Source organism: Meriones unguiculatus, chromosome 16, assembly GCF_030254825.1.
Source record: "Meriones unguiculatus strain TT.TT164.6M chromosome 16, Bangor_MerUng_6.1, whole genome shotgun sequence".
In the NCBI taxonomy this organism is placed as follows: Eukaryota; Metazoa; Chordata; class Mammalia; order Rodentia; family Muridae; genus Meriones; species Meriones unguiculatus.
Genome location: NC_083363.1, coordinates 25,069,078 through 25,081,209, shown reverse-complemented (window position 1 = coordinate 25,081,209; position 12,132 = coordinate 25,069,078). Strand labels below are relative to the sequence as shown.

General features: G+C 53.4%; 1 protein-coding gene across 1 annotated transcript in view; it reads right to left on the bottom strand.

Moving 5' to 3' along the window:
• Positions 1-10,795, bottom strand: part of Cdh23 (cadherin related 23) — a 372,523-nt gene extending 361,728 nt beyond the window's left edge. The window contains exon 1 of the mRNA XM_060369488.1: positions 10,666-10,795. The gene's annotated coding sequence lies outside the window, so the exon portion shown is untranslated. The remainder of the gene's footprint in view (positions 1-10,665) is intronic.
• Between the last annotated feature and the right edge of the window lie 1,337 nt (positions 10,796-12,132).

Below are 12,132 nucleotides of genomic sequence, written 5' to 3'. Positions count from 1 at the left end.
GAGGAGAAACAGAAGCAGGCTGGTACATACAAGAAAAATCTCACCAACAAGCACAATGCATTAGAAATCGGAGCCAGCACACTTCACGATGGCATTTATCTAAGTTTGAAGATAAGCTGGGCTGTAGCTATGTGGAGATCTTGTCTTAAGTGAGGCTCTGGGTTCAAATCCAGCACTATAAAAACTCAATCAAAATGAATGTGGCATTAGAAGTCAGAATAGGGGAAAAAAAAAGAAATCAGAATAGTCAGAACTTGGAGGGATAGTTGGAGAAGGGGCCTCTAGTGATCAGGTTTTGAGGTGGGTGTGGTACTGATGAGGAACTGGTTGCTTTGTGGGGCTCAGACTACATCTATGGTTCTCACACTTTTCTGTGTTTCACAGCAGCTAAAAAACTGGAAAAGCCCTGCTTTGCTTGGCACCAATACGGACACTCTAAACACAGACATGCCCCGTCTCCCCTCTGGCCCTTCACCAGATAAACCGTGACGCTTTCCTCAGCTAGGGCAAAAGGAAGGGGCCTCGCCCTCCAGGACAAGCCCCTCTCCAATTCAAGGAGCCTTTCTCATGGGTAAAAAGGAGCCCCAGGCAGCATGTAAACCTGTGACACCCCAGAGCCCAGTATCAGGACAATAGAAATAGTGTATGTTCTCCGTGTAGCAGGTGCTTTTTCTAAGCATTTTACATGACGTATGTAATTTTGTCCTCCCAAGAGTTCTCTGAATTGGGCATTGATGTTTGCATTTTTCAGACCAGAAAACATAACAGAGTGTTTAGTGAGCTTTCTTGGTCACTCACAGTGGATGAGCAAGGATTGGATTTGGGAGTCTGCCTTCCAGATTGACACAATCCCCTGGGTTAGATGGGCACACAGATAAAACTGGGTTCATGATGCCCACTCATACTCACCAAAGCCAAGCATCTGCTGTCTCTCCCAAGAAGTTGAAGCCACTGGAGTTGTATTGTCCTTAAAAGCCTAGTTCTAAGATGAGGGGCTATGTGGTAGGCCCCAGTCAGTGGAGCTAGGTCCTAAGCCTAGTGGTGCAGGCTGAGATGCTATGGAGATGTGGGGAGATGTCTCTTGCCAAACCTGGGGATAAGGGTGTCAGAGCTTCCCCAGGTTCAGTCCTGGGCTACTGACAGGACTGAGAATAGAGGTAAAAGTGGATTCTAGAGCACCTGGTCCCACTCCAGCCACTGGCTGGGAGCTCTCTGCTCCCCACCCAGGTCATTTCAGCCAAGGCACACAGGAAGGAAGACACACAGAGACGCATGAACAGAGAAGAGGGCTCCTGAGAGGTTAACACACTTGGAATGGGGGGTTTTGTCCTTCCTTCCCCAGTCTCTGCCTTGCTTCTGACACCCTGGTCCTGCATGGTGGCTCCCACGGAAACTGTGAAGCATGCAGGTACAACCAGGTCACCCAGTTAACAGCCTCCCTCCCGCTGTATTATTCATGGGCTCCCTTCTTCCGGCCAAGCTCTAATTTCCAATAGCCCTCAGGCAACCGGACCTGGGTTGGCAGGTCAGCCATGCTGGTCTAGCTTGCAGCACCCCACCTTCACACCTCACACCCTGCCCTTTCCTTCCTGGAACAGCTTCCAGGATACTTTAGGTGAGGTGGGATCTCTGGGGTCAGAGAAGAAGGACAAAAGGGGACTTTTAGCTGAGTCAACCACAGGACACTAAAACCTCCAAAAAGAGCTACACCATACATACATGCAGAGAAAGGTGAGAGAGAGAGAGAAGAAGAGAGGAAGGGGAGAACTGTCCCAAACACAGGATTCCAAATAAGTCCCCAGGACCCAGACCAGGACCATAGTGTTTCTATTTCTGTTACCTGTGTTGATTGTTTGCTTTTGAAACAGGGTCTCTCCTATAACCCTGGCTGGCTTGCATTTGCAGTCCTGTGCTCCGACTATAGGTATAAACCAGCATGTCTGGCCCATTCCTATTTTGTGTGCGCATGTAGTTTCCTACAAACAAGTGGTACTTAATAAATATTTGTTGCCATATATGCCTTCTGGGAAGATAGTTGTCAAAATGACAGGGCATAAAGTGAGGCATGGAGCCATGGGGAAGACACTGTTCTTTCGGTGGGGAGGTGGTTATGCTGAGGCAGCCGGTTGCATATTGCTCACTGAATCGGTTGTGCTCAATAAAAATGACAGACTGACCTCTCAGGGAATGCACAAGTCACTACTGTCAAGCACTTGTCTCTTGAGAGAGTCCTAGTCCCCAGATCAGGACAGTTAGCCACTTTCGGGTTTGGGGAGTTTGTTTTGGTTTTCCAGTTTCTCAGATGAAAAGTGAGGGTCCTAAGAATTAGGTTTTGTGTCAGCAGCAGGCCTGTCACTAATATCTCAGCATGTCGGGGGCAGGTGGCATCCCATGTACTTCACCGGCTCACAGTCACTGTGCACTGCCCACAACATCAAGCCATCCACCAGGCGTGTGCAGTACACTTACTTGAGGTGAGAGCCAGGCCAGCCCGAGAACATCTGTGGACAAACCAGCATAGCCATGAATGCTGAGGCAGCCATGAGGCAGCCATGAGCCAGCCATGAGCCAGCCATGAGCCAGCCGGTTCCACAGCAGAGGCCATGGTGGAGGGTGGACACAGAACAACAGCAGCTCCTGCTCCTACCCCAATCCTTACCTTACAGACAGCTCGGAGATGTCATGAGGAGGTGACTCTGCCTGTAGCCTCTGAGATAGCCACCTGGCTCACCCCTAGGGCTGTCTTGGCCACCATTCTCCCTCTTGGCTCTCTTAAATTCTCTACAGAAACTGATGATATTTCAATATCCCACCTCAGCATGACAGCAAGAAAGAGGGTGACAAGATACCAGCTCCAGCCTCCCCATGGTCCCAGAATGGATCTTTTGTCCCTTCTGATATGCTTCCATCTACATGGCCAGGGACTTGGCTCTGTTCTCAATAGTGGTAATGTTCCAGAGCCTTGGCTCAAATATGTCTCGGTACCTGCTAGCTGTGTCTCGGTACCTGCTAGCCGTGTGGCTGTGGACGAAGTGCTCAACCTGTCTGTGCATCCCATCTCCCATCTGTGGAAAATAGGTAACGCTGTGGTCGTATGCCCTGCCCCCTCAGGCCAGTGCTGAACCCAGAAGAAGCACAGGCAGGGGGAACTGCCATTTACCTGGCACCGTACCTCTGCACACAATGACTTCTGTAGAACTCCAGGATCTACTCCAGCCCCAAGTCCAAGAGAGAAAAGGGAGGGAGGGAAGGAGGAGGGCCTTCTCCTCTGCTAAGTGCTTTCCTCACCAAGATACCTCAGCACTCAAGCCCTGACATATCAGACCTCTGTCTGAGAGGACAGACCTCCCCCACAAATGCTCCATGCTGCCGCCAACCTCTCAGCTTCCCAGGCCACCCAATACCCAACACTCCCATTGCTTTCTATTGCTTTCTTCTACTGCTGTGATGAACACCAGGACCAAAAGCAGCCTGGGGGTGTGTGGTTATTCCATCCTACAGCTTGTAGTCCATCCTGAAGGAAAGTCGGGGAAGGAACCTGGAGGCAGGAAACTAAAGCAGAGGCCATGAAGGAACATTGCTTTTTGGCTTGCCTAAGAGCCACAGGGACAGGATGCTACTAGAAAGCCAGCACGATTAAACGGTAACATCTGGGGATCCTGTAGACATAAAATTCACTATCAAAACTGCCACCTATTTTTTCTTTTCTTTTTATCCTTCTTCTTCTTCTTCTTCTTCTTCTTCTTCTTCTTCTTCTTTTTCTTCTTCTTCTTCTTCTTCTTCTTCTTCTTGTTTTATTTTCTTCTTCTTCTTCTTCTTCTTCTTCTTCTTCTTCTTCTTTCTTTTCTTTTTTGTGTGACAGGATCTTAAGTGTCTCAGGCTCGTCTTGAGTACACCAAGTAGCTGAAGCTGTTGTTGAACTTCAGATCTTCCTGCCTCTGCCTCCCAAGTGCTGAGATTGCAGGTGCGAGCCACCGTGCCTACCTTGTGTGGCCCTGAGGATAGAGCCCTGCCCTCTAACCTCTGGGGCATATCCCCAACCCTCTTTTTAACTTCATCAAAATGGTTAATAGGCAGTAGACAGTGGTGCCTGTGGCCTGGGCAGGGCTGCTGTGGGTGTATACTTAGAGGCCTCCAAAATGAGAGAGAGCTGGTATGTACCTGGAACTAGGGACCTGAGTGGATGCCTCCCAACCAGGGGAAAGAGGACTTACAGAACCCTGAGGACAATCTGGAAGCTTCCACTGGCTTTCTAGATGCAGCCCACCAGTGCATCCATCACTAAGACACAGTCCAGACCCCACCACAGAGCAAAGGAGTCTCAGACTTCCTGGAAATGATCTCAGGACTCTCCTGGTCACAGTAAATAGGGAGGCACCAACTTCCCAAGGTCAGGGCACCCTGGGAGCTCCGGATGAAGACCTGAACAAGCCTGGGGAGGGAGGGATACCACCTCTCTCTCTACTGGTGAAGAACAGAAAAAAAATGTAGATAAATCAAAAGACACTGTTGACCTTGGGCTGTGCTCTTTGAGAGGCAAGGCAAAGTTCATGTCCCTGAGGATGTGACACAGGTGGACCCAGGCAGGGTCCCAGCTGCCACCTCTGTTTCCTCTCTCCCCTTCCCTGTCTGTGCATCTTCCTCTACCTCCTTCTCTCTCTAGCTTTCACTAGCTCCCAAATTACAGCATTCTTTCAGAAACAGACAATCAAGGTGGCACACAGGCCCTTGTCACAAATGGCATCTCAGGTCCTCTCCAAATGGAAGATGGCCTTTAAGGAGGAAGGCAATACAGTTAACAGCCTGCCTGAGGAGACAAGGGCCAGCGGGAGTACCGGCAGGAAGTGAGTGCAATGCTGAAATGCCCAGTCTTCCAAAATGGTGTGAGAAGTTCAGGGGAGGGGGACTGTGATAACGGGCCCACCAGAGTGAGAGAAACAGGCCTCACCCTCAGTTGGCCACTGGCCAAGCCCAGCTTCATGTAAATGCCGCAGTTCATCTCACTGCTTGACCTCGCGCTCAGTCTTCCCACCTATAAAATGGCAGGAGTAGCTGGTGCCTGGAATGAATGCTTCAGCTCCTCAGTCCAGACCACAAACCTGAGTGGCAAAACTGGCCAGGAGGTCGTAGGCATGGTGGGAAGCTGAGAGAGGCAGGCTCGCTCCCATCAACAGGGAACTGCAGACCCTGGGTGAAGTCACAGAGTTGGGACTCCAGAAGGGTGCAGAGTAGGGTAGGAGGAGTGGAGGAACCCTGCAAGGCATCGGCCCGCCATCTCCTGGTGCACAGCCCCCCCCCCCCCCCCCGTGAAAGCCATTGCTGTCCTGGATAGGAAGAACAGTTAAGTGAAGCAGGGCAGGGCAGCATACCCCTGTAACTCCAGCAGTTAAAAGGTGGAGGCAGGGAGATTAGATGCTCAAGGCCAGCCTGGGCTGTGTAGTTTCAGAGCAGCATGTCTGAGGACTGGGGTCAAGGGCAACTCTCAGCTCCTACCCATTATGCTCAGCTACACAGAGACACAATGTTACCTGTAGCTCTCAGCTCCTACCCATCACCCTCTGTTACATACATTGACACAATGTTAACAGTTCTAATCAGATGGCCCAAGGTCCAGACTTCACTGTGAAACTGCAGGACTAACCTTAGGAGTGTAAGTCCAAGTGAAAAACTCTGAGACCACACACACAGGTACATGTACACACACTCACACACACACACACACACACACATGTACATACGCACAAGTACATCATCAGGTACTCAATTCGTGAGCTCCTTAGGTCACCAAGCTATGAGAGTCAAGGTCCATTTCATCTCTATGATCGTGTCTCATCCAGTCAAGTCACAACAAAGGGGGTAAAAATAAACTAGTTGTTCTATGTACATCAGAAGCTAGCCTTCTCGTAATTTGTACCTCATTGATGCTCACAGCAAGTCTACGGGCAGCTGGAAATTATTCCCACTGTACAGATGAGAAAGCCATATCTGAGCAAGGTTGAATACCATACCAGGCCTTCAGAACCCAGGAGCACAGCGCTGCTGCAGCTTCGTGCCTAAAACTCATGAGATCTGTGCATTCTCATCACCGCCCCAGCCCACACTTAAGCAGGGTTCAGAATACACAAAAATACGAATGCCAGTCTTGAGCTGCACAGCACAACCCAAGGCCACAGGTTACCAATTGAGCCAATGACAGAGCCCAGGAGCAAAGACCTGAGGCCCATCCATAGAGACCACATGAGAAGCAGCAATGCCTGCCCCACTCCACCTAGCTGAGCCGGATCAGATTCCATAGTGAAAGCCTAGAAGCCGGCTCCTTGTGGCTACTTCTTAAATATGCCAGTCTGACGCTGGGGGTGGAGGTTGGAGGGAGGCATTTTCTGCCCTGTGGGACTCCACAAAGCTACTCCCATAGCAAATTCAAATGAAGATGGTCCATAAACATTCTCATATTTTCTGAATTGGCTTTTTTGCAACAACAAACATGTGTGTGTGTATGTATGTATGTATGTATGTACATATGTACAGTTCACCACTGCTGCAGATTTTCAGATCAAGTTCTAGAAAGTTCCAGCCCCTTAGGTGCACCTTCTGTGTCCCAGTCACTGTGCCCCAAGAGAAGCATTATTCTTGCGCTCTTACAAAGCTGCCTCTTGCCTGCGGAGGCCTTTCTCTTTTTCTTTTGAGACAGAGTATCCTGAAGGCCAGCTGACCTTGAACTCCTACATATTTGAGGATGACCTTGAACACCTGATCTTCTGGCCTTCTCCTGAGGGCTGTGCACCACCAAGCCTTATAAGGTGCTGGGGATCAAACCCAGGGTCTTGGGCCTGCTAGGCAAGCACTCTGCCAACTGAGCTATATCTTCAACTAGCTGTTCTTAAAAGGTCCCTGTGCTCTTCCAACCTCACCACTCCTATTGTCTCATATTTGTCTTTGCTTTACTTGTTTTTTAAGTGTATTTTTAAATGTTTTTTACATGTATTTAGTGTGTCTGTGTGTGTATTCACACTTGTGCAAACATGCAACCACTTTTGTGGTTCTCTCCTTCCACCTTGTGGGTTACAACAGGTTTGGTAGCAAGTACCTTTGTCCTCAAAGCGTACCAGCCTCCCCATTCTGTTTCTTTGTTTATATTATATGAAACAGAAACTTTCTATGTATGCAGCACACTCTGGCCTTAAACTTGCAATTTTCCTACCTCAGCCTCCTAAGAACTGGGATTAGAGGCATTTGTAACCCCATGGCCAGTTCCCCACACTGCTGTTATCTGCATCCTGGACCCGTGAAGTGTGGGAGCTGGTGATCTCAGCTTAAAGAGCAGCATCCAGGCTCAGCAGACGGGTGCCTTTAGCCACCCGTCCCAAAAAGCTAACATGAGCAGCCAAATCCAGTTATGGGCCCAGCAAACACTAAGACGAGAGAAGGCTGAAGGACAATCAATTTAGCCAGTGCACACCACACTGCTGGCCATTCACAACCTGAGCAGCAGCCCTGGGCAGGGGCAGAGGACACAGGACCTGTGTTCTCACAAGGAAATCACATAGCCAGAGGCCAGAGAAACGCAGGCCAGTGGAAAGCACCGAGGAAAGACAGCAAGAGAGAAGGAAAGGAAGAGGAGAGAGAGAGGAGGGAGAGAAGAGAGGAGGTGGACAGAAGGGGAAAAGAGAGAGAGAGATATGGCTGGAAGAGGCAGCCTACCTCCCACTCACAGCTCTACCCCAAGTCAGGAAGGCTTCTGGAGGAGGAGGCAACTGCCATGTCAGAATCACCCACATGACCTGCAGAAGCATGGTCTCTTCCACCAGAGGCCAAATGCGCCAATCCTGAATTGTTCCATCCTGTGTGGTCCACCTTGACCTTGTTCACCCACTACTAATGGACAAATAGGGTTGACCCAGTACCACCAGAAGCCCAGATTTTAGTTCTGGGCCATGGGAGTAGGGTGAAGGCTGTAAAACATCTATAATTGAATAAGAAACAAACCAGTTCAAAGGCAATTGAGTTCATTTTTTAAAAACCACCTTTATACTTGAGAACATCAACTCTCTTCAACCTGAGAGCCCAAGAATACCGTAAGACCATTACGCCCTGGAATCAGCTGGTTTGGGGATAGATGGGGAGTCACCAGCACTTTAATTGTCCTGCTCCTGTAGGCCTATGTCTGTGCCAATTGGTGACCTCCCAGGCACCTATAAAACATATAAAACAATGGCAGAGCTGCACTCCTCCTGGCGGAGACTGGCATAGCAAAGACAGGGCTGGGGTGCTGTCACCTGTGACTCCATTAGCCCTACCAGGTTTTTGACCCCAGTTTCAGCCAGTTTTCAGGGCAAGATCTGGGAAGCACATGCCCACCACCAGCCTGGCATCTTGGTGCTGGAGACCTTCCCAGGGCAGCAGAGGTGAGGTGTCAAAGGCAGTGAAAACAACGCCAGGTCGGAATCCTTCCTTCTGTGTGCTTCCCCACAATGGGCTCTGAAGCAGACCCTTCTTGGTGGCCACTCCCTAAGAAGTGACACCGGCAGCGTCCATCCACCCCCAGAAATCTTAGAGGTGGAGCCTGCACATCCAGTTTCGGGAATCTGCCCACCTCCACCTGGCCGCAGCAAACACAGAGTGATATAGTCTGCTGCACAGAGATCCAGACTGCCCTCTATATCCGCCCAAAGCCCTCCAGACACAGACACTTCTGTCGCATCCGTAGGTACACCCCAGGGCTGCCCAACCCGACGCAGGTTTCCAGGACAGAGCTTCACCCATATTTGATTCCTATGCCCTAGAAGGTTCTGGGCACCACAACACAGACTTAACAGCAAACCAAGCACTCGAGGGTCTTAGAAAATTCAAGGCCTGGTCTGGTGGAAGTTGAGCTGATGTATAGGGGATCTATACTTTTAACAGGTTCCTCCATGACGCAGATGCTGCTCCACAGGTCACCCTTGGGTAGCAAGGTTCCCCTAAGGCCTTCACCTTCTAGGTGAAGCATTTTGAACCCACACTTTGGCAAAGTGGCCTTTATAATACCGAATTGGAAGGAATGAAGCACACTTGGTGGAAAAACAGGCGAGGTGGTTTGTGAGGAAGGAGAGTCACTGGGAGATAACCCCCAATTGTCTGTGGCCATAACCTCCACACAGCCATTCATTGAGCAGCTGGGGGGGGGCAACTGACGGAGCTGGGAAAGCAGAGACAGATGTGGCTACTGGGGCACAGCCAAGGCCAGAATGCCACCCTCAAAGCTTGCCTCCGGTACCTGAGCAAAAGCCCTGTTCACACCAGTGACTTGGTCAGTGCCTGTGCAGACACCGCGTGCTCTCTCTGCCAGGTAGTCCTCTGCTATTCCTATGACCAAGGTGCCCCTTGTCCGCCCCTCCTTGGCAGAGTGACATCTGGTCCTACCACCCCCATAGGTGCTGGCCGCATTGCGCCTACCCCTGCACCAGGAGCCAAGCGTTCGTTCCTTCCAGCAGCTTCTGCCACAGTGGGCTGACTCATCACCACCTCGCACCTGGCCCCAGCCATGCTCTGCAAGCCCACCCCCACTCACAGCGTGATTCTTCTCAGGGCAAGGATTTGGCTCGTGCAGGCCCGCAAATAATCTTCATGCCCCTCCAGGTTATTTGAAAATCCCGATTGGGGAGGCAGGCACTTGCTAAGGGATGGATGAGGGGTAAGGGTCAAGGTCTGTTCTGGATGAGCTGGCCAAGTGTGCAGAATGGGTGTGTCCGCTTTCCGGATTGTGTGGGCGTGTTACTACTCCTGCAAGGCTAATTTCTACCAAGGTGTGACCACAGCAGGGCTGGGGCTGGGGTTTCAGTGGCCAAGGGCACTGGATCTCCGCTAGCCTCTCGAAGGCATTGACTCTCCGTGCTCGCTCTGGGCAAGAAGGAATGAATGCCGGGCAGATGGCCGGCCACCACCCTAAAAAGCGCGGGATCTGCACGCAACCCGGCCTGACCTGAGGAGACAAAGAGGGTAGTGCTCCCAGGGTCAGTTCCGAGGACGAGCAGACAACAAGCAAGGCGGGCCAGCTCCGGGCCGGGCCGCGGAAGAGAAGCGCAAGTGACACGCGGCTCCCAGCGCTGCTAGGGACGCTTTTGCCCAGAGCTGCCACTACTGGCACGGTGGCAGGAATCCCTGGGGTCGCCCGTGGGCCTGGAGAGGTGGCGGGAGTGGGGAGAGAGAACTAGGCGACTCCAGGTTCTCCAGTGCGGCTGCCCACCTGCGGTGGGGCTGCCACACCCGCCTCCCGCTCCCGATAGGGACCCTGCGCTCCGGAGAACGGGACGCTTCCAAACACCTTCTCCTCCCATAGCTAGACCCAGACCCCCTCGGAGGCGTGAAGAGCGGGGACCGCGACGGTCACAGTCCCGACACGGAGCTCCGGGTGGTGCGCGTCTTGCCAAGGCCAACAAGCAGGGAACTGGAGTTCCCGGGAATCAAAGTTGCCGCGCGTCCGGCCGCAGCCGCGGGCTGGAAAGGGGCGCGGGACAGTGCGGGGAGAGACGAGCGCCCGCCGCGCGACGACCACGCCGGGGACGAGTGGCTCTGCCGGCTGAGGTCGCCGCCCCACGGCTCTAACTTTGGCGGCACGCCGCGGGCGATCGGCTTGGGAGAAGGCGAGGGGATGGGGAGAGAAGGGCGGCGCGAGGCTCCTGGTACCGTGTGCGCGGGTGGAGCGGCTGGGTGCCGCGCCTCGGGATCTGCTCGCCACCGGCTCTGTCTCTGCGGGCCACCTGCTCCAGTCTCGGCCACCGCTGCGTCTCGCTGCTGGCGCGGAGGCCGCTCCGGGATCCACTCGGGCCGCCCGATTCCCGCTGACTGCTTGCTGGCTGCAACTTCAGAAGCGCAGCAAGATCAGAAGAGGTTCGCCCCACACGGCCGGGGACTCGGGACCAGCGCGCTCCATTCCCGGGGCCCGCTCTTGGCTGTGCAGCTCAGCGCCGGGCAGCTGTGGGACGTGTCCCCGGGCCGTGCATCGTGGCTTCTACCAGCCGCAGCCACCGCTGAAGTCCGCGATCAACTTTCCCTCGCTCCTCCGCCCCGCGCGGCCCCGTGCCAGTCCCCGCCTCCCGACGCGCCTCCCTCCCCTCGCCGCGCCGGAGCTCCGCCCGCCCGCGCCCGCGCGCCGCACGCCGCGCCCGGGTTCTCGTGCCGGGTCGCAAGCCAGGCAGCGGCCTGACCCCAGCAGGGCGCCCAGATGGACCGGTGCCTGCGCCGGCAGAGCTGTCCCCTGCGGATGCCATGGCACCGGCTGCTATGGCAGCCCGTGGAGTCCCCCAAGGGGCAGGAGGGAGACCGCAGAGGCGAGCCTTGGGTGTGTGCCCGAGCCGTGCCTGCGTGTCCACGATCTCGCAAAGGGACCCAACCACAGCCACCCTTCTGCTCCGAGCCGAGGCCTAGGGCTGCCACGCTCGCGGGAAGCAGGAAGGTGCACGGCCTAGGTGAGGCCGCAGCATCTGTTGGCTTTAAGCGCCCCCTTTCTGCTCCCGAAGTCGCTGAAAGGTTCCTCTGGTTCTTGGTGCTGCTGGCCACCTCTGGGCTCCCAGCATCTGCCTGCCTCGCGACCACTATGGGCCCAGCTGCGCCCGCCCCTTCGGCTCTGCAACCAGACTGCTTCTGGTGTTAGAAACTAGATCCAGGTTTAGTAACTCTAAATCTGGTTCCAGGTCTTTAGCATCCATCCATTCATTCATTCATTCATTCACTCACTCACTCACTCATTCATATTGGCTACCAAGTGCTGTCTTCTGAAATAGGCTGAGTATGGCCCTGTGCCTCAGGGAAAGCCTCTAAAGAGAAACGAGTTCCGGGAAGCACACCAAACACATAACAAAACAGACAGAATCGTGACACCTCCATGACTCTCCCAAAGAGTCAAGGAGAAAGCCCCAGGAAGCAGCAGCAAGTGCTTGCAGGAACACAGAGGTGTGGCGAAGAAGAGCTGGCCGCCGGCACCTGGGAAGGAGGGGAGAGGCAGTCTCCGTGTGCAGTGTAGAAGGCGGAGTGCCAGGCAGGAGAAACAGCACGTGCCAATGCATGGTAGTGGGGAAGAGCTAGTGTGTGTAGGAAGGTCGGAGACGCTGGCATACACAGCAGTGAGGGACAGAACACCGTGAGGGTGGGGGC